Genomic DNA, 25,630 nt, shown 5'->3' on the forward strand with positions numbered 1-25,630 from the left:
ATTAAGTCAAAGTGTGGAGCTCCTTTTCCTTTTTTTTTTTTCTCCTTAAAAAAGAAAAGAAACAATTGTTCCGAGTAAAAACAAACATATTCCAAAGCATGTGTACATTGAAAAGTAAAGAAACTTTATTAACAACTTCATAAAAACTGACTTAAAATTTTAAAAAGAAAAAAACATGTTTCAAAGTCCTTCCGACTGGAGTCGTGTCTCATAGTGCCCTTGCTTTACAGAAATAGTCATATTATGACACACATGCACAAGGATTAACACCATGACACACTGTACACGGCGGGCCCCGGCGAGCTCAACAGTCGTCGTCTGAGTCCAGGTCTCTGGGGAGGATCCACTCCACGGATGAGCCCAGCAGGGTCTGAAGCTCGTTCGTGAACTCCACCAGATCTAAGAGCTCCTTACTTTCCGGATTAAAGGACTCCAGGTCTTTGGGGCAAGAGAGTAAGAGACTTGCTGATACTTGCCGGCAGAACTCGGCCTCCACGATGGTGACAATTTCCACATTTGGGAAATTGCAGCGGAATATGCAGGAGGACATTTGCAGTTTCTTGAGCAGGTCTGAGAGCAACAGCCAGTTACGAGGCCTGCACCAGAGAAAGGACAGTGGTTTGAGTTTCCGGCAAAATTAGAGGCGCTCCCAACTATGAACTACCTGTCTCCTGGCGGTGAAAGGGCCTGCTGCTTCCACTTTGATTACCCCACCCCCACCCCACTTCTCACTGTCCTTAGAAGATCTACTTCTTCTTTTTCTTTTTTAATTTTATTTATTTATTTATTTTTGGCTGTGTTGGGCCTGTTGCTGCGCACGGGCTTTCTCTAGTTGTGGCTCGCGGGCTCTAGAGCGCAGGCTCAGTAGCTGTGGCGCACGGGCTTAGTTGCTCTGTGGCATGTGGGATCTTCCCGGACCAGGGCTCGAACCTGTGTCCCCTGAACTGGCAGGCGGATTCTTAACCACTGTGCCACCAGGGAAGCCCGGAAGATCTACTTCTAGCGGGGGAACTCTGGACTCATGTGCATGTGTTAAGAGACCACCTAGGGCGGATCAGCCACCTTAGACAAAAGCAGGAGCAGTGCCCCTGAACGAGCCTCGTTGCAGGCCACCCCAGTGCTGCCTTGGCTCTGGCCACAACTCAGGTCACCCCTCTCCAAGTAAGTGCACCCCGTTCTAGTCACTGGGGAAGACCAGTCTGTATGCCAACCCAAGGGAGATGGCAAACACCTCTTTGACCTCTCCTCTCCTCTGGCCCTCACGGAGAGAGCATGAGAAACACTCGAGGTCACCTGGCTTTCCTTTCCTTTCCCACACCTCCAACCCGCCCCTCAATGCTGCCGGGAGTGAGGCTTTTTCGACAAGGGAGGTGGTACAATCCTTCCTGATACCCTGCCACGCTTTATGATCTCTATCCCGAATAGAATGTCACCACAAAGGCAGACACGTTCCCAGCCTCAGAGTCCAAGGAGGATGCTACTCCTTAAGCACCGGGGTCAACACACAGCAGACCAAGGTCTCCTGATGTGTTCACCCCGAAGGGTTGGTCATGGGGCACAGTGGCCCGACCGTGGGGACAAGACTCGATCTAAGCAAATCTGAAGACACATAAGATCCCAGGTGCCACATACGGCTTTCTCTAATCTTACACGAGAAGAGGGTACACATCAGTATCGTCCCATGGACCTCACGCGCCTTGGAAGGCCCCTATGGTAGCCGTTTGGGGAGGATCCCTTCCCCAAGAGTTTAGTGACTGAAACTGTGCAATCGCAGTCGCTGACTCCCGTGTCCTTTGGGCTCTAGGGGTGTGTTCCAATGAGGGCAGTTGGCTGGGGAGCCCTCCCACCCCCCAAACTTTTCTGGAAAAGTTCCACTGCATTATGTGAGGTCGGTGGACACTTGGTGAGGAATTCACTCACCCCCCAACCCATCCACCCTCATCTGAAGGGGATTTCTAACTCCTGCCACCCCACAGAGCAGCTGGGCTGGCTCTCGACCACACACTGGCCACGCTCACCCCTGAGCGACGGACACATGGACGTTATAACACGGCAAAAGGGGGCTTTCGGAAAATTCAAATTCCAATAGGTCACCATAGGCCTCGTTGCTGTCATCCTGGTCCTCCGGTCCTGGGGGATTTGCTAAAACATCGTAACCACTTTCATCATCTGGTTCTAACCGGGGGGGCAAACAAGAGAGAGGTCAGTAAGCTGGAGCAAGATTCCAGCTGTTCTCCAAAAAGGACCCTGGAAAAATTCTTTCCCAAGCAAGCCCTGCTCACAGCACCACCACCACCCCACCCCCACCCCCACAAGCCCAACTGAAACGAACAAGGCTGCTCACCACACACACAGCTGCCAGAGAACTCCGAAGAGCAACCGGGGTTACCGTCGTCAGGAGCCTGCAGGTTATTTAAACAGTCTGGAGAGAGAGGGGGAGAGAGAGAGAGAGAGAGAGAAACAAGATAACGCCTGCTGGTAAGAGGCAAATGCTGCTGGAGTTCGGGAACATCTCACGCTGGGGCTGGTGTCACCTCCTGACAAGTCCCACTGCACACGCCTCCAGGTACCTGACTGAAACCTCCCCACGCGTCCACCCGCTTTCCCGAGGGACTGCCCGCCTCACCGCCCCAGCCGGCCGAACAAAAGCTAGCCTGGCTAGCTAAGAGTTTTCCGGCCCCCCACCTTGCAAAACTCAAAGTATGTATCTCTTCTTTGACAGACTAACGTTGGGCCGCTTTTCCCAGTAAAGAGTCACTTAGAGTAAACGGGGGGTGGGGGTAGGGGGAACCCAGGTGAAAGGCTGTGAAGTCACCATCTAGATGCTTGAACAAGACCGTGTCTTGACCTCTGCCGTACCTGTTAAGAACTTCTCCAGAAGTTCGCTGTGGTTCACTTTCTTGACGGTTCTACCTGAGTACGTAGCCAGGGTAGGATCAGCACCGTAGGAGAGGAGCAAGCGGACAATTTCGAGATGATCATTCTTGACAGCATCGTGGAGAGGCCTAGGAAAGGTGCGGGGGATTACACCTGTGCACGCGACGCTTGCTTCTAAGGACACGGGGCAAAATCGAGCGTGTGCGGCCAAGCCTCGTAGGCGCGCTATTTCACCGAGGAGGTGAGTGTACGGTCGCTGCGACAAATTACTCTGTTATTTCAACACATAACCCTTTACGGGACAGGTGAAGGGACCATCTCAGGCCTAATTCTTCAATGCAAATCTCTCTTAATGCATGGCCCAAGGAGGAACTCAGGCCACGATGAAAACATTTCCAATGAACTTAAATAGTGACAGACTGTAAGAAGGTAACGTACGGCGGAGTCGGGGGAAGAACCCCAGCACCACGGAAGCGGATACGAGAAGCCATTGTTACACCATTACAAACAAAACCCCAAAAGTGCAGTTTGTAAAAGAAACTGGGGCAAAGCGGAACCTCTCCTGAAACCAACTTGGAGAGGAGTGATCAACCCTCTCGCCCAGAAGCAGTCGACAGGCAGGGCGAGTTCTCAGGAGGATACAGAGTCCTCCTGCCCGTGTCCGCTGGGGTCACGAACACTGTCCGCAGTCCCATCCAGAAAGGATGCTATTTGGAAACCATGAACCACCAAATACCTTACGGTTTTGCTAATTTTATGACTGTCAGGAAAGCCCCAGTGCCCTGCCTCGTGGTGGCATACCAGGAAGATGCTTGGGCTGACTCAGACCTGGGCCTCTGGCCAATAAACCGAGGTCAAGGACAGAGTGGGGGCCAGGCCCGGGGATGTGGGTGGACACGGCAGGTCCTATCAAGCCAGTTGCCACTGGACCTGTCTGTACTCCTGGAACTTTCAACTCACATATATGTCAAAGATTGTGATTCAACAGACGCTGGTGAAGAGTCCAGGGTCTTAAAAGAGAACACCCCTGATTATTCATGCAGGCTCAACATTTTCAGGGACTTCTGTCCATAAGAGCGTCACAGAGTTTTAAAGTTCTATGTAAATTTGCCAGAAAGATCTGTCCGATTCCATTCTAGAGGACTCCACCATCAGTGTGCTTACATGGCACTCACTCTCCATCTTTCCTTCTGGGGTTCCCCGCACACCCTGAGAACCACTGCCTATGCCCCAGCAGGGCCAGGCCAAGAGCAAGACCGCCACTGACCCGGTTCCATCCTGGGCACTACAGTTGACATCGGCGCCATATTCAAGGAGGTGTCGTACGATGTTGAGCCAACCTCTTGCACAAGCCTCGTGCAGGGCACAGTAACCCGCGTTGTCGCGGTGGGGGGTTCACATCACAAATCTTGTTCTCCAGGCAGTACAAGACCACTTCCTACGGGGAGAGGAGAGGAGAGGAGAGGAAATACCATCAGACCACCATACAGTGAACCTTGTAAGGGTGACCTCCCCATAGCTTGGCGGTGCCCACTTTCAAAGGCATACATCGTTGGGGCCAAAAGCCCACCATGGCGCGGGCAGGCGGCAGGCATCCAGGTGGGGGGCGAGAGTGCGTGAGAAGGGCTTGGAGATGCAGACAGTGTTGTCTAAGGCTCTGCTGCACCAGTGGCCTGGCCATGGGCAAGTTACCCTTGAACTTCTCCAAGCTTCCACAAGGCTGCTGAGAGGACGCATTCAGATAGCGATGAAAGCCCTCAGCCCAGGGGCCGACGTGACCAGTACAGAGGTGTCACGGCTGCTAACATCTTAGATGACACATTGCCAAGCACAGACCATTCTCACTTGATGGGTCTGTTCAGTCGGTGGCAGTGGACGATAACACAAGTTTAGATACAAGTATGGATGACCAACACTTAAAGAGAGCTTAAATCAGCCGGAGAACATTCGCCAGCTTAGAGAAGCAGGGACACCCAGGTCACCTACATCCTCGCGCCCCCTGTTAAGACCCCAAATCAGAACCTGGGCCTCAGATGCTCTTGTCTGTATGTTAAGTAGAGTTAAAGAGAAGCTCTCTCCCTCCATCCTCGAGGAATGACACAAAATGCCTCCAATAACCCCACCCTCTATTTTGCCTCACTCCACCCTCTCGGGGCAGAATCAGTCTAATATTTTCATATTTACTCAAGTTAATGACAGGAACCTGATACACCACAGGCTGCAACCTCCACATTTCAAGAATCAAATAAAACGTTCACCCCCCCACGGAGATGTTCTGTGTCAACACTGTGCATCAGAATCACTGTTATTAACCTTATTTCTTTGGCTTGTTAAAATATTAATATGAACCACTCCCAGTAAGCAGAGCAGGAATTTATTCAATGTTTTATTACCTTAAGAAAGTTTTCAGACACATCGAAAGCATTTGCCACCAGAAAACACGTTATACTGTTTATACTGGGTAAGTCGTGCCCAGCAGAGAGCTGTCAGGTTCTCAGAGCTGGGAGTAGGCAGAACGTGCATGTGGCCCAACACATGGTCTGCTGGGTAAGGGGGGATGGGATGGGGTCAGAACAGGCCTCCTTGTGACATCTCTCAGGTAACTCATCTGTTAAACCTAAAACGGGGGTCATTCTAGCCGCCCGTAAGTGCGAGATGGGTTCTGTAAAACCTTTTATGCCCTTTGGAGGACACGCCAATCAAAGGTGACCACCCACTTGGGAGCGAACTAGAATGTTCCATTTGCTTACCACGTGAACCTAATGGGGCATGCTGGTAAACCTGGCCATCGGTGCCCTGTTACTTCAGGTCACTGCAGCAGCTCCCTTCCAAAACAAGAGGAGGAAGAGAAAAGGCACGCCCACGAATGCGTTTCTCCGTTTACATCCCAACCTGCCAGAAAGCCCACAGTCCTCTGGGCTCCCAGGCCACCTGCCCCGAGCCCTGGTATCCAGGATACCGCATGAAGCTGCTGCTCTTTTAGCAGGCCCTCACTAGCCAGACTTGAGTGGACGGCTGCAAGCTAATGAGTTGTGTGCCCCAGCCAGGGAGAGGCCCTGTCACGTGGCTCTGGGATCAGGTCTGAACGCCACCAACTGCTGTGCACAGATCAATTTACTCAACCCAGGGTTTATTTGCTGTGACAATCATGGCCTTCACCTGGAAACCTTCATCACTACTAGGGCAGATTCAAGGGTACCTAGAAATGAAAGGCCGTCCAAGCTGATGGGTAAGTCACCTCTCTTCTCCTGGAAGATGGCAGCAAAGGCAGCAGTAGCCCCACGGCCAGGTCAGACTTTTGGCCACGGGCTGTCCTAACTCAACCACGTTGATCCCACTATTTACACAGTGCTTCTCATTTCCCCAGATGAGGACGTCTTCTATCACCCACAGGAACCCAGGAGATAGCAGGAAAGGAAGGTAGTACTATCCTCATTCAATACTTGGAAACTGAGGCCCAGAGATATTAAACCCCAAGTTCAATTAACATGAAGTACTAGACCTATAACTCGGGTCTTTGGTACCTGGTCAGCTGGGAAGATTCAAAAGGCCCAAGAGGGCCCCAGTTAGAGGGATGCAATCCAGCTGTGACGAGCATCCCACAGGCCTTCTCTGTTGGGGGTCAAGTGGGCTAACTACACTCTCCTAGCTAGGAGGGTGATGGCCTCTAAATGGATGGCAACCGTTGCCACCAACACTTTCTCTAACTGAAAGGTGAAGAGGCGGGGCGAGTCTGTCGACGCAACACATTCCTTGCTTTATTTTCTCCGCTAGAAATAAACGGGAGTGTCTGAAGGGCAGCCCAGCCATTCCCGAGCAAAGTCAAACTGCCTTTGTCGGACAGCTCTCTGTTCAGCGGCTATAAGCCGAATGCCATTACCCGCAAAATGTAACCATAAAGGCCATAAGCCCGACGTTCTTAATTAATTAAATGCCTCATTAACTTTTTAAAAAACATGACTTATTCAATTCATTGAAAATTTAACCATCACCGCTAAAGGCACAAGCATGTGGTTGCACACTGGCGTTTTAGCCTAAGAAATAGAAGCCTTTTTCCCAGGAGGGAAAGGTTTGAGGTCTTTGGCCACGCAAGTGATCTATTTAACGCGGATCTGAAGCCAGAGTGTGTTTCTAAACTTCCAGAACCAGATTATCATGACATAAAGCTCAGACAGCCTTTATACTGCACATGGTATCTTTGGCTAAGCAGAAGAAAATAACCAAGAATGCTGAACACAAAACTTCAGGAAAACCCTCCCAAACCACACCCTTATCTGGTTAAGCAAACTGTCCTTCAATTTTAAAAGGTTTAAGCTGCCACATCTCCCAACTGGGCCATCATCCCAACATTTAAAATTCTGCCCAGAGAAATCCCAGAAAGTTGGATTCAAAGTTGAAAGCCTTCATCTACTTGTCACAATGTTTCAGCATCAACACTGGTGATCTGTGTAATCTACATATTGAAATTTACATTTGAAGAAAAAAACAAATCCGACCGTAAACATTCCCAAGGCTTCCTGTGCAATCAAAGGCCAGGTAGCCTAAGAAAGTATGGACCAAGTACCCCTTGGTCCAGGCCTCAGAGCCACCAAACCAAAATGGAAACTGTCTTAAGAGGACCAACGAGGGTCTTTTGACGTCTCTGGTCCCAAAGGGAGGCTGCTGGAAATGATGCCAAGTTCACAGGTGGGGCTCGGAGCCCCGCCCTCCACGGCGGGTGCAGCAGCACCCCGTCCCCCATCTCCAGCATTTGCTGGAAGCGGGAGTCTACTTTCTCAACCCTAACCCAAAAGTTGGGGTTGGGGGGCTCCCCCCCACCTCCAGCGTTTGCTGGAAGCAAGGAGTCTATTTTCTCAACCACGGGGGGTCTAGCTCAACACTATGTGCAACATCTGCTCTGTCCTCCTAGGCGCCCGCTCTCAGCTCTTGGGAAACCAACTGGGTGCTCCTTGGACTTCACCTGCAAGTAACTGCGCTAACTCCCAGAAAGTGCTCTCTAGCTAATGGAGAGGTCTCCAAGAGACGTGCAGATATAAACAACAGCACATTCAACCCACAACAACAACAAAAAAAACACCCCCAAACTAAGCATAGCCCTAGTGCTTCCAACTTCCCACCCACGGTCATGCCTTAGGGCCAAGGCAGGCACACTTCCAAGGGCTCACGGCACTATGGACCGGGGTGGGGGGACACGACGGGAGACGGGGTACAGGGGCACAGAGCTGGCTGAGGGTGTGGGCGCCAGGGCTCCGGGCCAGCCTGGGTCCTGCCACCCCAGTGCTCAGCCACACCTCCACGCTCAGCCTGCTGAACCGCATTTTACTGTCACCATTCAACTCCCAGAGGGCTGATGCCAGCACAGAAAAATGCCTTTGCCCTGTGGGCTATTACATCACAATTGCTACTGACAAGTATGGTGGGGGAACTGCACAGGGCATGGAGAGTCATCTGTCTCACAGAGGTTTTGAACTGTAAAAAGGGCAATTCCAGTGTGAGCCAGTCTTGCTGAGGAGCGTGGTGGGGAGCGGTGGGCTGTGGAGCACTGCTGGATTGCTACCTGTATGGGTATCAGCCAACCCCTCTGAGGCTCAGCTTCCTCATCCGAGAGTGGGCTAGTACTCGTTACTCCCAAGTGAAGATGTTAAAAGGGTGAAAGGAGTTACTACAGATCACACGGGCTTAGACAGATACCGGCTATCTTTCTATGTTGCTCTAGCAAGAGGCTATCACTGTCATCAGCCGTGCTGGGTTGGGATACAGCAGTGTGGACAGGGAGTTTTGGGCAAGGCTCAAGCCCTGCTCCCCGCCCATCAGCCCTCGGCTCCCGTGCCCTCTCAGAAAGAGACTGCTCAGGTCTGCCCCATTCCCACCCCCACTCTGCACAGACACTTCCCACCCGCTACCCCACAGGGGCATCACTCTGCCCCAAACAGCACAAGTTATTAGAGCTAATAACTACTCTCCCTCTTGCTATTCAGAATCCAAAAGGGCTCATTAAAATCCCCCTGGTCGCCAAGCCCTGGGTTAGGTCAGATTTTACATCAGAGATAAGTGAGCTGGACTGGCCGAAGCAGCCTACCTGCCTGAACGGAACGGAACATCAGAGAGGCCTGCCTTTCTTTTCACACCACGACTGAACAAGCCACTAAAGAGCCTGCAGTGTGAGCGGGGCCAACGCAAACACCCTGCTGGAACACCCAGCCCAGCCCAGTCCGCCACGTGGAGGGGCCTGGGCTCTGAGACCCGCCTCCCATCCCCAGCCAGTGTGTCCCCCACCCAAGGAGCAGCAGCCGGCGGATCCTGATCCGGGGCACCCACATGGATGCTCACCTCGTAGCCAAGTCGGGAGGCCTGCTGTAGGAGGGTCTCGCCCGCGTTCTTATTGACAATAAGTCTCCGCGCTTCCGGTGGCATCGGGCGGGGCTGGGTGGTCTCCGGAGGGGAGCTTGAGCATGTCAGCTGCGAGGCCTGGGAAGCTGGTAACAATTGCTGCAAACGGTCCAAGGGCTTCTGGTCCTGCTTGGCCGGCGAAAGATCTTAGTCGGAACTGGGCTCAGGCCGCTTTCAAAATCTCCGGACTGGTCACCTATCACGAAACCAGGCAGCGCACACATTTCAGGCTATCCTTCCACCACCCACCTGGTTCGCCTCCTCCCTGAGTTACAAACCTGAGTGGAGGAAAGCACTTTTCCTCCTCTCTGTCTGGGGGAGGCGGGGCGTGAGGAAGGGGTTGCATTTTTACTAGCAGGAAACTTCACCACCACCCAGGGGACAGGTCCCCTAGGAAGGGGCAGTGACGTTTTGGGGGGAGGGGTTCAGGAAAAGGAAAGCTTTGTCCCCAGAAGCAGAGAAGTAGGCAGGCGGGATGTGCCTGCACGGGGCCGGGGGGCGGGGGAGAGCCAGGGGCAAGAGGTACCTTGCCATTCGCATTGTCCACCTAGGAGTCCCCTGGCAGCGGCAAGCCCCGCCTGGGCTCCTGAGGGATCAAATGCTTGGTTTTGCACCGTCGCTTCCCGGATGGTTTCTCGCTGTTGTCGGTGTATTTTTGCGGCAGGGGCGAAGGCTGCCAATCCATTTCTTCGTCCATGCACAGCACATCTGTCAGGGGGAGAAGAAGCGGGCGTCACACAGTTGTAGCCGGTGAGGAAAGAAAAGCCCATTGTTAGCACTGATCGTTGGAGCAGCTTCAGTTTTTAAAGATATACCAATTATGTTTTCAAAGCACTAATATTTTAATTATCCCACATTCAACCGGCAAATAGGCTAACCCACGAAACGCCAAATGGCAAGTCGCTTCAAAGGGCCACAAGAGAGGGCAGAAGCCAGCCCTTCGTGCGCTCCCGTCCCCACCCGTGGGGGGCCTGGCTGCTCGGGACAGGGTGACTGGGGACAGCCTGAGGCTGGAATGGGGGCACTGACAAGCGCCTGGGGTCACCCAAGACTTCCCTTCCTGCCCAGCCGCGGGCTGGGTGATGAGGAGCAGCCCAGGAAGTCAAGCTCCCGCCTCACTGTCCATTCCATAAGGAAGTGTGCAGGCTGAAAGGACCTCATGAAGAAAACTCCCCGCTCGCCACACGCTACTCTTGTCAACTTGGATGGCGCTCAGGTCCCCTCCAGGGCCGTTTCCCACAGAGGGCGGGTGATCCACCCTCCAGGAGCGCCCCCGGCCCCGTGCGTACCTTGTTCATTGTCACTGCATTTAAGGGACTCCTCCAACCAGCTTCTGTTGCTTTTGGCCTCTGCCCTTTTCCTGCCAGGTTTCTCTTCGGAGATGCTATTGCCCTGGGGGGTGACCGCAGGCTGAACCGCATGGGTCACTTCCTTCCTGCCCTGCCAGCCAGGTTTGCTCTCTGCTCCCGCCGTTCTCTAAGGTGCAGCAAGCGGCGCTGCTTTCTGGGATGGAGCCCTGTTAATTCAATGCACACCGCAGGTTGGTCAGCTCACTATAATGTGGCTCTTCTAAGTGGTTAGAGGAACTGTTTGTCATTTCCCTCTCAGGCCAGTCAGCTAATGGAGAAATAACTACAAATTAATGAAGAAGCCCCCCGGGGCGGGGGGTGCGCGGGGAACAAACCGTCTTACACATCACTAACAGGGGTGGGGGAGGAGAGGGGTGTGGTCACTGTGTTCGCTGGAACTTGTCACCAAGTCTCGGGAGGGGGCCTATTTGCCTTTGGCCACCTTTGGGCTCCAGCCCCGGCACCTTGGCTCTGGGGGGGTGGGGGGTGGGATGGGGGTGGGGAGGTGTGAGTGGCTCCCCCCAGGGCTCCAGGGTGGGACTGGAACTTTCCACTGCTCCGCTCCAGGACTTCCGTAGGGTGCCCTGCGGGCCCGAAGCGAAACCGAGCTCACCTTTGGAGACACGTCTCCGCTTGGCTTTCAGCAGAGAGTCCTCCGGGAGCACAGTGGTCTCAGTGTGGTTCCTATCGCCAGAGACCTTGCGCTTTCTGTTCAGCCGGAGGGTGGGGCTGCGTGACGCGTCCGGGGCCGCCTGGTCGGCGGGGGACTCTCTGGGGGGGCTCCGTGTCCATGTCCTCAGGAAGATCACTGTCTTCTGGGGCTTCGAAGGGGTCAGGTTTGCTTCCATCATAACACTCCCCTAGGGGAGGGGAGACAACCCGGAAAGGAGGGAACAAAGGTCACCAGGAGCAGGCAGGACCCCCATGCCCAAGGCAATCTGCTACCAACAGACCACCCCCCTTTGGAGACCAGGGGCCTCACACGCTGGAAGCACAAAACCCTCAGAAAGACGTCCCAAAGGAAGGACAGCTGAACACAACCAGCAAAGAAAGCAGAAAATGAGGCGCGTAGCCCACTCACAATCCATCCTTCCAGGGTCAAGGTGACGCATCTACACCATCCCGCTATAGGCATGTGAGACAACTCCCTAACTGCTTAACTCTCCAAGGTGGCTTACTTTTAAAGGGGGGGTGAGTGACCTCACAGTAAGATCCAACCAATCAGGGCGGAGCTACAAATGACTATGGAAACAGCTGCTAGTGAACAAAAAAGGCTCATGTCATCAAGAGACCAAATAGCCCCCAACTGCCATCTACACAGACATAGCACCAATGTTCACTTGGGTCAGCAGGGGCGAGGGTGAAGAAAAAGGGTAGGGAAAGAATGGTGGGAGGCTGGGAAGCTGGAGAGACCAAGGGAAGAGGAGCCTGGCAAAGGGAAAGGAAAGGCTTCCTGGTGCACACACAAGGGTCAAGGGCATTTTCAAAGAACTCAACCAGATTGCTACAAGTCCATCTGTCCTCTTTCCACACCCATGGGGGGAAAAGCATTTCACTGCCATCGAGGGGCTGCTCCTATTTCCTGTCTAGGAAGAAGGCCCTCAGTGACACCAGTCACCCACCTGGCACGTCTCCACGCCTTCCTTCCCAGGCAACAAGCATCTAAGGACATTTCAAAGACAAGACTCCAACCCCCTTCATGGGGGGTGGAGTGGGGGGGCGCGGCGGGCAGGGCTGAACTGCTCACACCCCAGCTCCGCCTGTGTTGCTCCTGCCCCCTCTGCTCAATCTAGCATCCACTTGGGGCTTTTCCTCCAATCACCCCAGCCTAACATCACTCCTCACTTTTGCTCTAGCCAAAGAAACAGTTCAACTGCTTTGCCAGTCACATTGTTTCTAACACACAAATAATTCCATAATGATCACTGTGCTGTTAAAGACTTCCCAGAAGATGACCCTGTGTCCATCACCGGCCGGGGGTGGGGGTGGGTGTATGAGTTTGGTATTTCGTTAACACCTGAGCTAAGCTCCCACAGCCCGTTTTTCTAGATGAAGTCATGGACACACCCCTCACATGCTGCTCGCATTCCTCCTCCTCTCCCTAGACCACTTCAAGTATCACTCCCACTTCTGCCCAGCCGGCTGGTCCCCTGATCAGCCTCTCTTGGGGGCATTCCCGGCATTTAATGGCAGTCAGTTGTGGGGATGAACCTCACCCTGGCCTGGGCTAGCCTGACCTGTGTTCTCAATGGTGGAACACACTTAGCTTTTCTCCAAGGGTATCCCAAGGTGGGACGGATCCCCATCTACTCTTGCCGGAATGGTGGAATCACCCCAACCGCGAGGGTCTCCTGTCATGGCAGCAGGAGAAACCCCAAACTCCTGGCCTGTGCTTACAGGTGATGCAGCCCAGGCTACCGCAGGCCCGGTGAAGAGGGCGTGCTGCAACTCTCACTCGGGCTGCTCTGTGACCCTCTTCAACACTCGGGCAGGAATGGCGCCGCTTTACAACGCGGCCCCCTTCACTTGTAAAGTGGGAATGTTACTGCTAGCCTCCCTCCAGGGGTGGGCTTCATAATCACGGGCCGGGCTCAGCACAGAGAAAGGCTGGAAAAATCCCTTTAACCAAAAGATGCCAAGACTTTCAGACCAGCCTGAATCTCAGGCCTGAAATGTAGGAAATTTTAAGAGGTGAGCCCTGCTGGTTACACCATTGGACTTCTCTGGTCCAATCTGGTCCAACCAGCCTTCCCTAAAAGCTCCGTGGGAGGGGATCCATGGAGGAATGGAAGGGCTACCTTAAGAACCCCCATGTCCAATTTGAAAGTTTCTTTTTCCAAACTAGGTCCATCCACCCTTCCCCCAACCCCGGAGCCTTTTAGGGCAAAGATCTCAATTCCCCTCAGCTAAGGCCCCCCAAGACCTTACGCTAGTGTGACCTTACCCAGGCCAGTAATAACCCTGAAGGACACCCACCCCGACTGCCCAAGATACCCATGGCCACCAGCTATGGGGTAGAGGCTCCGTGTCACTTGGAGCTTCTCAAAGACTGTTCTAACCACGACCCACAGGAGGATTACCCTTGAGGGCAAAGGAGATGGGGAGATAAATAGATACACGGGGATCCTAACCATCAGGCTTTGCCATCATTGCTACTTTTGGCCCTTCTAAAAGTGGGAAGCCATGTGCCCTTGGTCACCCAGTCTAAGCAAGATGTGAACGTGGTCCCTGCAGCATGGTCCTATGACTCACAGCACATATATCCCAAATTCATTATGGTTGTACCATAGCATCACCTCACAGAAGCATCACCACAGCAACATTTACAAGTCACTGTGGCAGCAAAGCACCCTCACCACTGTTGAGCCATGCCCAGTGAGGCCTAAACAAGGTGAGAGGGTTCTGAGTTGCTGGAAGCCTCCCCAGGATTAAAATCCCCTTCTCTGTAGCTTAACTATAGCACCTCCAGTCAGGGCTAACCTTGTTAAAAGTTACACCCTCTACAGAAGGAGTGCAGGGGATCTCTGTTCCAAAGTAGTTTACAAACGTGCAGGTGCTCAGCTGGAAGAGAACTTCCCTGAGCAAAGAAGTTTCATGAAGCCCCTCGACTGAGGTTTCCTCCAGCTCCTGGCCAGGCACTGCCACTGAGCAGGTCCTAGGCCTGTCCCAGCCAAGTGGTTGGCAAGGGAGATGGTTACTCCAAGTTTGAGAAGGAAGGGACCAATGCCTCCTTGCTCCGCCCCATCTTCAAATGCCACTGAGCGTTCCTAGTAATGAACTTCCGAGTCTGAGGAACCTCCAAACTCACTTGGTGAACTTCCAAAATAAAAATTTCACTCAGCCACCCATGTGATCATAAAAAATAAATGAGTATCTCGGCCACTGTGTTTTCAAGTTAATTCCTTTTTTTAAACAAACCCCTAGCAACAAGATGCACCCACACCAGGACAACCAGGGACACGCAAACAGCACCCACCACCTTGGAAGCTCCTGGTCCCTCCATGGGTAGGGGCTGCCTCAGAAGGGGGAAGGCATCTTGAAGGCATCCTGGACCCTCTTTGTGACCCCTGCCCGCCCCAAATCCCCACCCCAGCTCCCGTGTGCTCACAGCTCGGCTCTCGGCCACACCGACACCCATGAGAAGGACCTGAGCCCATATCAGCTCAAGACATGATGGCCCAAGAACAAGAAGGCCCATTCATATCCAGCTGAATGGAATGAACACCTGCTGTGCCTTGGATGTGGAGGCGGCAGTAAGAACAGTGGCCCCTTCAGGTGACCTTTCCTGACCAGCTATTTACAAAACCCATGTCTCTACAAGACAGAGGGTGGGTGGGGAACCCACCTCCATTGCCCCAACCTTTCAAACGGAGCCCCTCACCTTCCCCAACCCTTCTCCTGCCCTCCCATGGTGGCGATTCATGGCTCACTGGGCCATGTCCCGGGTGCTCCAGGAAGAGACCCGTCGGTCGGTCTGAGACTGGAGGCAGGCGGTGGGGGGAGGGGGCTTTCAGAATCATCTGGGGCTCAGGCCCTGCTCCCCATCAGCCACACCGAGTTCTCGTCTCCACGCTCAGCAGGAAAGACTGGGAAGGACGCACACAAACGTCTCTGGGAAGAAGGGCGGGTGAGGCCACTGAGACGTGAAGGGCAGCGGCCACCCTGGGTGTGGCCACGTTGCTGGAGAAAAGGGCGAGAAGACTCGAGGCCGGTTAACTGCCCGCTCCCTTCCTCCAGCCTCCCTCACCGTCCACCCAGAACAGGCAGAGCCCCTCCTCAGAAAAGTGCGTCCCCGTGAACTTGGCCTTGCCCACTTTGATCACATCTCTCTGAGAAACTTCCCCAGGAGCTGAGTTATGAGGCCACTCAGGAGGGTGAGGGCTGCGTGTCAGCTGTGAGCACAGGCAAGGAGGGAGGCCTTCTTGCTGCTTTACTCCAGGGTGGCCTGGACCCTCCTTTTTTCATTCCAATCCCGAGGGGGAGGAGCTCGGAATCCTCGACTCCAGGCACATCAAGACCCCCATCCCTCGGGTAAGGCCGCCACTGACTAGCCACAGAAATCCCCTTCTACGGGAGCCACGTAGGACAAACCGGTCCCGGTGTGGCTTACCCAGAACCCTGGCCACAGGCCTTTGTCTGACCCCAAAGATGAGCTGGGGGAGGGCAGTGCTCCAAGCAGCAGAGAGAAGCACACGCTGTTGCTGACCACAATTTTCCCGAACTGCATCAGGCACCCACGACCTAAGCGTGCGGGTCAACGCCGACCCTACGACTGGGTCCAAGGGCCTGGGCCTCCCAAACGTGCCCACCACCCCCGACTGTCCTGTCTCAGGAGGATTTCACGCCCACCCTGTCCTCGACGTTCACCTACGTGCCCTCACTCACCATCACCGGTGAGGTTTCTGGGGTCCGGAGCAGGCTGCAGGCCACAAGCACGCACACTGAAGAAGGCGGGAGAAAGACCTCCACTTGCTGCCAACACATCTCATTAGCCCAGGAGGTCTCGAGGGCAAAGCCCGAAGTCAACCCCAGTGGGGCAGCAGCTGATGGGACCGCAGAGTGTGACTCGAGGCAAACACTAGCTTTCTCTCCAAAACATAATACACCCCGTCTGGTAGGAAGAACACCCTCGTTTATCCCACGCCCTTGGAGCGTGCTGTCAACTCCTAATGACTGCAAACAAGCCTGCCACAGAAAATAATTATGCTCATCTTTCTGGTGCCTTCATCAGCCCTCATCTCATTTTAACGAAACCTCTGCCTTTGGAGGGAGAATCCGAGTACTCTCCACTCCCTCCCATAGGAGACTGTCACTCTGGAGGGTCTGGCTCTGGCTGCAAGTGTCATTCCACTGCTACCAAAAACCCGTATCCGTACCTGCTACAAAACAGAACACATACCTGCTACGCTGGAGGTCTTGCACTGCCATTCCTCTGCTCCGCTGTATCAGACTATTACTAACTACAAGACTAGCATTTCTCCGGAAAAAGGAGATGCGTGCCAGGAAACAACATTTCATAGGTGCTTCACTCCTGGATGCCGCAACGCTCAAAAGGACAACCAGCCTTGCAATCCACAGCTGGGAAGGGTGGCCAGAGCAGCCCGTTCTCCCAACAGCCAGCACCCAGACGCTGGGCCGTCGGAAGCGTACTGTTTCCTCTCACCTCCCTCGGCACTGGGAGCGGAACCGCCCCGTTCCCACCGACGTGGTACCACACACGAGCCGCCTGGGTTCACTTACTTCTCTCACTGTCGTTCTGGTCGGCAATGGCCTCCTCCAGGGCGACCGACTTTGGCTTTTTGTCCTGACTTCCTCTCAGCCTTTCCCAGTCAGCGGGGCTGAATTTGCGCACCTCGGAGTCTTTGGTCGTGGGGTGGCCACCTTCTCGCTCTTTCATCTCCAACTCTGAGAAGCGCATCACTGCACGCTAGAAAGAGAACGGAGATGGAAAAAAGACACACCTTACCACCAAAGCTATTTCACTGCCCTTACCTTAAAGGAAAGTATCTTCAAAGAAAAGTTTGCCCAAAACCAACCACAATTTATGATACAACTGAGATATTTTAAAATTGAACGATAAAAATGTAAGAGTGTCTATGTGTAACTAGTCACACACTCTTTATTCGTAAAGCCATATGTATGTAGAGATATATGTGGTGTGTATGTATAGCCATACATGCACTGTGGCATACAGACAGATATTCTCTTTCGAAGGTAAATAAAACAAAACAAAAACACAACGCAAAGAAAGCAAAACAAAAACACAACAGAAAAGAAAACAAATGCACAATGAATAAAGACGACCATGGCCCACAAACTTCCCTTTGTATATTTGGAAATGAAATTTAACTCAAAAGGTTTATGTAAGATTCTAGTAATAAAAATTTGAAGAACTAACCTCACAGTAAGCAGCGGGTAGACATAAAATACTGTCCTCTTGTAATCCTTCCATCTATGTAATTAAAATGGGCACTCAATGGATCATTTAGATAACTTCATCCATTTTTATAAGCATAAACCAATTTTTTTCTTAACACTGCAAAACAATTTGGCTTTATTTGTCTTTTAATTAAAAGTAAAATATCTTAAGGAAATTCCTATACAACATCTATCATTCACTAGCAAGTTAAATACATACTCTATCCCTTTAAGCAAGGTTTGCTTTTTGTTTTGTTTGTTTGTTTGGTGGAAAAAAAAATTGCACGAATCTCACAGACATGCGGCCGCTACACACCTCCACCAAGTATCACGTAAGGCATTCTAAGCGGCGCTTTTAGGTATATTTGTTAACGTACAGTAAGGGCAGAGAAATCAAAGTGATTGATAGGTAAATGTCATGCAGTCTTTTAAACATCCTTCGCAATAATTAAAACTTCCGTTATCAGCATTCGAGTGGAGTTCGCTTAAAATCTACAGAAGAACTTAAAGTATCCACTTACGTCCCCTTACTGGACACATTTCAAACATTTAAATTATCCTAAGCTTCATTAACCAAATCAGCCCGGTGTCCTGCCCTATCATACACCCGGCCCCCTCCTCTTCACACATTAAAAAAACCTGACAACTGGTCAGGCTCCTGAAATTCGGGTGGGGGGCTTACCTGCAATGCCCGCTGCTCCCGGCTGAGCTGTCTGGAGTCTGCGTGCAATCCGGTAGCGACACACTTGAACCGGTCACCCACGTAACCAGCGCAGTTTGCGATTCTCTTTGCCAGCTTAGATGGCTTCGGTTTCAGAACTTTGCCATCGGTTGATCCTGCCTCGTCAGCTCCGTCTTTGGTGTAGGTGGGGGTGACGTCCACACTCGGTGGGGCACTGCCCACGCAAAATGGTTTGGGATCCTCTTGGGTTTTCCCGAAAGTGACCGCAGAGCCGTCGCTCCCCAGGGTCGGCTCCAGGAATGGAGTCGAGACCGGCGTCGCCAGGTTCTCCTTGTTGGTTACCGCTGGAACATTCTCCTTGCTTAAGCCGGACACTGGCTGGCCCGGAGCCTGTTTGAAAGTATAGGCTTCGTGGAAGTCACTGATGCGCCCCAACTCCTCTCTCAGGGCAATGAAATCCCGGTGTGGCTGTAGGGCCGGGTCAGGCGGGGGTTTGGTGGGCTCGGCTCTCTGACTGACACTCTCAGCTGTGAAGCCGGGTTTGGACACGTTAGCGTCGGTTTTCGCATCTGGCTCTTCCCGGAGGAGGTCTACATAGACGAGCTTGTCACTCTTGACGACGGTCTTCCCTTGATTTCAGCTGGGGCTGGGCTTTAGGTTCTTGTCGGCGGGGACTTCTGGATGTAACTTGGTGCTGCCGGCTTCCAGCATCTCAGAAAACCGGTTCCGGAGGCTTGGGTCCTCGTAGCGGGTCCTCTCGTGGGACCGGGACCTCCTCTCCGGTTTCTCCTCTTTAGTGATCTCGATGGGCGTGTGAGGTATCAACATGGGATGCACCATGCCCAACCCCAGCGCGTCCTGGTAGGTCACAAACTCCGGCCTGCCCGTGGGTAGCCCGTAGGGCAGTCCCGGCTTTGGGGCGAGGTGCCCAGGAAAGAGACTGCCATTGGGCAACACCACCGGGTGAGGGTAGACAGGGCCTTTGCCGTGTAAGGAGAGGGGACTTACAATGCCCTCGGGCGCTGGCTAAAGCAGGTAACTCCTGGGGTAGGGGATTGGTGGGGACCTGAACGCCTCAGTTTGGTGAGAGAAATATTGAGCTCGGCGGGAGGCCATTCTCATTCGCTTTGAAGCTCGGCTCTGGGTTGCTGGCTTTGGAGCCCTTGCTGCCGGTGCCGCCGCTGTGCTTGGCAGGTGTGGTCGGGGGCTGGCCCACGTGCTGGATGACGGATGGCGTGGTATCCACGGAGCTCCTGCTGGTCTCGCTGCCCTCGGCGGTGGCATTTGGGGCCGGCAACGCAGAGGCTGGGCGGCCGGCGCTCGACACCGGCCCTGAAACGTTAGTGACCACGGCGTCGGCGGCACCCATGCGGGGACACGAAGAACTGCGCTGCTGCGGGATGGCCCAGTCCAAGGCCTTGTTTTTCAGCGGCAGGCCTTTGCCATTGTTCTCTTCGTTAGGACTTGGCCCGGGCACCACCCAGGACGAGGGAGGCGTGCTAATGATCTCAGATCTATAGATAGCACAGCCATCTCCTGGAGGAGATAGAGTTTCTTTCGGAATCTCACTTCCGGAGAGCACTAGGCCGCTTCCAGCTCTGCTGTGAACCAGGACGGTGGGAGCCATCTTTTTCATGTGGTCAGCTTTGGAAGCATCTACATCCACCACTTTAGAGGACAAGTCTAGTGGCTTATCGGTGACGTCTTTGGTAACCGTCTGCTTCTCCAAGAGAGGAGGTGAGCTGCCATCTTTTCTGTCTTCACCTGCTGTTTTCCGGGTGTGCCCGGGAGCTGGCTGGGTGCTTTTGGCTCCTTCTGGAGCCTTTGGATACTTGCTGCTGCAGAGCCTGGCCGCGGGGAACTCGCTGCTGACCGTCATGTATGGCTTCGACAGGGTGACCGAGGGCGAGGTGGACATCCTGGCACAGTGCTTATGGAACTCGGAGTAGGTGTCCACAGCGGGCTGGGAGGGAAGGTGGACGCGGGGTGAAGGCCGAGGCGAGGCGGGCAACAGGAGAGCCGTGTCCCCCGGCAGGCCGCTGGTGACCGCCTTGGCAGAGGGCACCCTAGGCTGCTTACTGTTCTGGATGTGGGGATACGAGTGGGAATCGACCGGGTTCCCAGGACTGACGCCCATCTTCCAGGGCAGGCTTTTGTCTGCGCAGTGGACCAGAGGCGGGGTGGCTGGTGAGGCCGAAGGCGTCGAGAGTCTCATGGGCGAGGCCAGGGATGATGGGATGTGGGGACTGATGTGGTGAGGTGGCGGCAGGTAGAGAAATCGCTCCCCATTGGTACAGACCGGAGAATACAGCGGCTGGGCCACGCCGTAGGACTGCTGAGGTAGCAAGGCCTTGTACGTGTTCAGGGAATACTTCTTTGGCGAGTCGAGGAAAGGGTAGATGGCTGGCGTGGCCCCCTCCATGTAAGGATTGACCCAGGGCAGCCGCAGGTAACTAGCACCATTGATGTTGAGCGGGCTCTGTTTGTCGCTGGCAGGTCTGTCCAAGCCCAGTGTTTCTGCCGTGGGGACAGCACTTTTTTGTATTCCGGGTGGCGTTTTGTATATAGCACTGAAGCCATTTGGGGGTTTTCTGGAGACGGCGGAGGCCTCCACCGTCTCGGGTGTATTCGGTTTGAACTGCATCTCTGGGTTTCTTTCGGAAGAAAACCCCAGACCACCTATGGTTGTGGCAGCCTCCCGCCCTTTCTCTGAGCCCAGTCCACACGAGCTAGAATAGACGATGTTTCCGGGGACACGCAGCCCTTCCCGGATCAGGCCGGTGCGTGCGGTCCATGCTCAGCGCTGCCAGGCCATCGATCCGATGGGCCGTGGTCGCGTCCACCTTCGCAGAAGAAGAATATGGGTATTACCGAGGACATGCCTTCAAAGCAGCCCATCCCAAAGAGAAACCGCGGACTAGCTCAATAGGACATCAGCCTCAACATCTGAGCCGAAACGGTTAAAAAATAAAGGATTCACAAGGTCTTTGGCCCCCTCCCCGCTTATCCAGAACCCTCCTCTGCCTGCCGCCTCACCTTTGTCCAACTAGTATCCTGAAAGCACGGAAAACGTTGGTCCCTTTAGACTTGAGGCCCCTGCATTAATTCAGTCGTCTATTAACTCCGGAAGATCCACCTTCTCAGCAGAAATTCTTTGCTGCAACTGAGGTGATACCAACTCCACTGCTCTCAGAACCACCCTTGTGGGGTACAGAACTCGGACTCACCCTCCCCAGGCCCCAGTCAGGTTGGGGCGGGGCGATGTGCACTGCGTTTTTCCCGGATGGAGCGGGGAGGCATTCTTTAACATAACAAAAACCAATCTTCAGGGTGACAGTAAGGAATGAAGGACTTGAGCTGTCTCATTTCTAAATCAATACAGAGGCCACGGGTCAAACTGCAGTTGTGTCTTTTGACTTCCTCTCCCTGGTATCTGAAGACAGCTCTGTTTCATATTTTACTGGGAAGGTAAACCCTAAGGGTCTACTTGGAGGCTACAAATTTATCCAGCTGCGAGCACTGATGTGGCACGTAGCTTATCCAAGAAAAGGCGGCACGTATCCCACCAGTCACCAGGGGACGAGGACGTAAATGGCGAGCACAGCCAAGAAAGCGAGCCAGGAAGAAATTGGGTGAGGCTTCGTCCTGCGGCCTAGGCTTTCTACTCAGCCCTGCCCTGAAACACCCCGCCCCGCCCCCAAAAGGCCCTTTAATGGTATGCAAATGAATGCACGATTGATTACAGATCACTGATACTCAGAGCGCAGGGAGGAAGGCAGCACCAGGCCACTCCTGCCACCTCTCCTTTCTCTCCACCCCAACTCCTCCTGGCACCGGACCACTTTCCACTGCCTCCGCCCTTGAGGCGCTGATGGATTGGTTCAAGTCTGCACAGCGAGCTTGTCAAGTGACAGCGACGGAATGGGAAGCAGTGCCACCAAACCATCCCAACTCCACTCCAATACGAACGGTGCCCCTTCCTAGGGCCTCACTCTCTAGGCACCCCATGCCGCATCAGGCACTTGTCCAGTTAGTGACCAAGAAGACCTGGACGGGTTTCGGGGAGTTTCCGGCTCAGAAGGCCGGGCAGACGGCAGGGCTCCCAGCCAGCATGCCATGTGCCACGGTCCTCCGTAGGCTGGGGACCTCTTCGGGGAAGGGGTGTCTCTCACTGCACCGGCATGGCTGGTTCTCTGTGGAGGACACGCGCGCGCGCGCAGTCCCCACAGCCTCCCAGCTCCCACTCTCATCCACAGCGTGTCTCTGGGCAGGTGGCCGGACGTCTTCAACTCTGGCCCCCTCATCTGTAAATATTTGGCACCGTGTTTTCCAGAGGATTAAACTGCACTACGGACTTGAGTTCTGCCTGGCAATAGCTGGTGCAGGCCACATCTAACCCATTAAACAGCATCTGACTCCACTAAACATTCTACGTAACAAACAAACCCCAGAATGGCTACATAGTTTCCTTGCGGCAGAGGGAAGGCTGAGGCAGGGACACAGAGGGGGCCAGGGAGGGGTGACCTTCTGCAGAGTGTGTGGCTTTCATGGAAGCCCAAAGCTCATGGCGCGGGAGCCCTCCCTGGGACTGCTCCAAGCGCAGACTGAGTCACACACAGACACTTCTCTACTGGCGTCAAGGAAGGGAGGGATGAAGAAGTTCCTATTTTAGCACTGGGGGCCGCGAGGAGGTGGGAGATGAGAAAAAGCAGTCCAGGGTGTGCAGCGTTGGGGCGAGTCCTCCTGGGATGTTTTCCCCAGTATGTGTAGCAGTGGGGAGAAGGGAACCCCAAGGATGCCCCCAGGTCGGGGCGAGGGTCGCAGGCTTCCTGGGGTGTGGCTGAAGGAGGTCGCCCGACGGGTCCTGCAGCCGGGCATGGGTGCTGGGGGGGAGTGGGGGGTGGGAGGAGTGATCCAGCCTGCCCAGGCGCTGTCCCTTGGCACACTCCAAGTCATGGCTGTCGCCGCCTCCAGAGGCGTCCCCACTCACGACCCAAGTTTTGCATTAGTAACAGAGCTGCGGAGCAGGAGTGCGGGTGTGACGGGGTGGGGGACGGGAAACTCACGCGGCTGGCCCTGACCTTTTGAGCAACCAGAACCTTCCCTGCCTCCTCCCAGGGCGCCAGGATAGCGCCGCGAGCCACTCGGGTCAGTCGGGAGTGAACTTGGCCCGCAGCGGCAGCGGCGGCGACAGCGAGTGGGGGAGGGGCGCCCCCTCCCCCGCCTCAGCCCCGAGCACGGATCGGTCGGCAACAAAGGGATTTTCTCTCCCACCACACACACCCCCGCGCTGCCGCAGGCTCCGCGCCCCTCCTACGCCAGGTCCCCGCGCGGGGCCGCCCCCCCACACGCACACCCCGCCCGACCTTCCAGGACCCCCGGCTCTCTCGGCCAGCCCCCGACCCCAGCTCACCCCGCCCGCGCGCTCCTCTGGGCTCCCCCTTCCCAGGCGCCTGCCGCTGAATCTCTGACAAAAAGCAACTTTGGGTGGGCGCACGGAGAACCCAGGATGTGCGGCGGCGCGCCCCAGGGGAGTGGGCACTGACTGGAGACCGCTCCGGCCCATCGTCCTGCGCTCCCTTCGGCCAGTCTGGAGTGTTCTCTCCGTGGAAGCCTCCCCCACCTTCCCCGATTCAAAGATGCAAGCCAGGTGTAGCCAGCTGTAAAAGGGGGCTCGGGGGCTTGGGGAGGGGGGCACCAGCAAGGATCGACCGAGAGAGCCGCTGCCAAACCGGGGCTGCCCGCCACACACCCCCTTCCCCAAAAACAGAGCCGTGGCCCCCCGTCAGCTCTTGGACCAACCTCAGACACTTCCCCTTCCCCCCGCCAACCCCCCCGTCCCGACGCCAGGCCTCGGCTTTTTGTTCCTTTCACTTTCTTTCACGGTTGTGCCACACACAACCACGCGTGTATGCAAGAGGGGGCCCCATTTGGAAGCTGGTGTCCCTCAACAGGAGGCAGCAGCCCAGGACAGGAAACCTAGGTTGAATGCAATTAATCAACCTTACTCCTCTCCTGCCCGCCAACCCACCCTCCACACCCCCTCGGGTCTGGTCCCTACAGGCTGGGTTCCCACTTGGAGTCTACACAACCTGGAGGCAAATCCAGAATAAACGATCCATAGACCACGACTCTAGAGGGGGTGTCACTGCACTGCAGCCTCCATCAGGGCTTTGTAGAAATAAAGTGAACTCACTGCAAACTCCTACCCCCACAAGGAACAAGCTATACCAGAAAGCTATTAACGACAGCTATCATTAGTACACACAGGAAGCACAAAGGAACTTTTTACGAATAAAAGATGCATAAAACACAGGGTCCTGTGATCTGCACCCGGCTTCCCTGCTGATTGTGTGCAGCCTGGGAGTCCTGGGAAGGCTGGGGATGAGGGTCAGAGGAGGACAGGGGCTCCCACTTTCTTTACGAGGAACAATAGGAACCCCACGTCTGTTCATCTTGGAACCCGGAACACCCCAAACAAAGCTGTGGGAAAACGGAGGTAGACGTGGGGGCCCGTGAATTTTTCTAGCTGTTCAGAGCTTAATTACTCCTCCTTGATCCGTGGGACCAGACACGACACCACCAAGGTTAAAATGCCCCAAACAGCGCCGAGCAGATGTGAGCGAGCTGGCAGACGCGCAAATGAGTCCTGCCTTGGAGCACGATAACAAGTGACTAATACGTTGCATATCGTTGAAAGAAAATTATTTTTCTCTAATTTGCATTTGCTTCGGGGGAAAAAAAAGCCAACCAGAGTCCCTCTTCACAAGCACGAGTCTAATCCTGGAAATGCAACCCGGCTGCTTTAAGAGAGCTGGAAGGAGGGAAAGACTGCCAGCGCTTTGGCGTTGCACGCTTGTTTATCTTTCCGCCTTTCCTCCAAGGCGAAACTCGTTTTGCAAGCAACATTCCTACAGAAAATGGCACATAAAAAGAGACCAATTTATAGAACTGGCACCGAAGTTCATGTATCATTCCAGAAGCATCTCCCAGCTCCCCACTAGGGAACCCAACTAGATGTAGAAGTCCACATTATAACTCAGAGAGTAGAGCTGGGGGCAGGGGGGAGCGGAGGTGGACCCATAATTTGCAGATATCCTGCAAGCTGTACACTCAGGGGCCGAAATCACACAGAAGGGCAGGATATAGAATTAAGTCAGCTCTAAATGATCCTCCAAAGCCCGGGGGCCAGGGCTGCGGAAGCCTTCAACCTTGAGGTTGGGGGGAGTGGTGCTTACACCCAGCTTGCCCCAGGACAGCCCAGGGGCAGGCCCATCTTCTGGACCATCCTGAGGACCATCCTGAGCCCGCCAGCTTGGACCGGCCCAGCGGGGTATTGCTGCCACCCACCAACTGTTCTCCCTCCCACCCTGGCGCCTCCCCGCAGTGCCTGGCAGAGGACCAGGAACTCAGA

General features: G+C 54.4%; 2 pseudogenes across 2 annotated transcripts in view; both read right to left on the reverse strand.

Annotated features, from left to right (window-relative positions):
- The window catches only part of LOC307054874 (centrosomal protein of 78 kDa-like), a 34,642-nt pseudogene extending 34,402 nt beyond the window's left edge, over positions 1–240 (reverse strand). Inside the window, exon 1 of the transcript in view lies at positions 229–240. The product of the transcript in view is annotated as a centrosomal protein of 78 kDa-like (transcript). The remainder of the gene's footprint in view (positions 1–228) is intronic.
- On the reverse strand, positions 104–22,224 carry LOC307054875 (BCL-6 corepressor-like; annotated as a pseudogene). Its single transcript has 14 exons — positions 22,209–22,224; positions 21,444–21,517; positions 18,217–21,059; positions 17,515–17,568; positions 16,857–17,043; positions 11,230–11,476; positions 10,508–10,884; positions 9,794–10,045; positions 9,208–9,463; positions 4,145–4,315; positions 2,860–3,005; positions 2,345–2,422; positions 2,019–2,175; positions 104–596 (listed from the first exon to the last, which is right to left on the reverse strand). The product of its transcript is annotated as a BCL-6 corepressor-like (transcript).
- Positions 22,225–25,630: the final 3,406 nt, after the last annotated feature.

The sequence above is a fragment of the Hyperoodon ampullatus genome (genome assembly GCF_949752795.1).
Source record: "Hyperoodon ampullatus genome assembly, chromosome: 6".
Taxonomy (NCBI): domain Eukaryota; kingdom Metazoa; phylum Chordata; class Mammalia; order Artiodactyla; family Ziphiidae; genus Hyperoodon; species Hyperoodon ampullatus.